Genomic DNA, 709 nt, shown 5'->3' with positions numbered 1-709 from the left:
GCTAAACTGGCCAAGTGGTCATCTCAGGTGATGAGACCCCCTGTGTGTGTAAGACACCCCCTGGTGGGGCAGAACTTGGGATATGCTATGTGTATCCAGGTGTGGGCTAGCGGGGCTTTGTTAAAATGTAAATAGGTCATCTGGTTGCCTGGGGGATGCAGACATTCAGAAGTTGCAGAAAGTAAGCAGATTCTACCTCATTACAATTGTAAGACATATAAGCAAGGAGAATAAATGTATTAGAAAATAACCAGAGCTCAGTAGTTCTGCACAATAATCAATACAGCTGTAATCAGGTAAGATAAAGTTATGAAAGGTAACTAAAGGGAACTAAAGGCATGAGAAGTAACTAAAGCTGATAAAGTAACTAGAGTCTATAAGACTCAAATCTTACACAGGTATCTAGTTTATTTGATCTGATCATCTGGTGTTTTTATCGACTATGAAGTACAAGAGAAGCCAGTTTCTGCCCTATTTATAAACTAAATGGTGTCATTATAAGTTTTTTCTCATATCTGTGCAGATTTCCAGTCATCCAGGTCATAGTAAACTGAAAAAAACCTTAGAAAAAATCAACTGGACTTAGATTTCTAGGTCGAAGACGTTTCACCTCTCATCCAAGAGGCTTCATCAGTTCTGACTGACTGGTGTTGAGCCGGAGATATTTATCCCCCTCGGTGGTGTTTCAGTCCTTTGAAGGCCAACAATG

The 709-nt window shown here is 40.1% G+C and overlaps 1 protein-coding gene across 1 annotated transcript in view; it reads left to right on the top strand.

Moving 5' to 3' along the window:
• Positions 1-709, top strand: part of arnt2 (aryl-hydrocarbon receptor nuclear translocator 2) — a 67,282-nt gene that overhangs the window by 24,612 nt on the left and 41,961 nt on the right. The window lies entirely within an intron of this gene.

Source organism: Monopterus albus, unplaced genomic scaffold (assembly GCF_001952655.1).
Source record: "Monopterus albus unplaced genomic scaffold, M_albus_1.0 scaffold210.1, whole genome shotgun sequence".
In the NCBI taxonomy this organism is placed as follows: Eukaryota; Metazoa; Chordata; class Actinopteri; order Synbranchiformes; family Synbranchidae; genus Monopterus; species Monopterus albus.
This window is presented reverse-complemented; position numbering and strand designations above follow the sequence as displayed.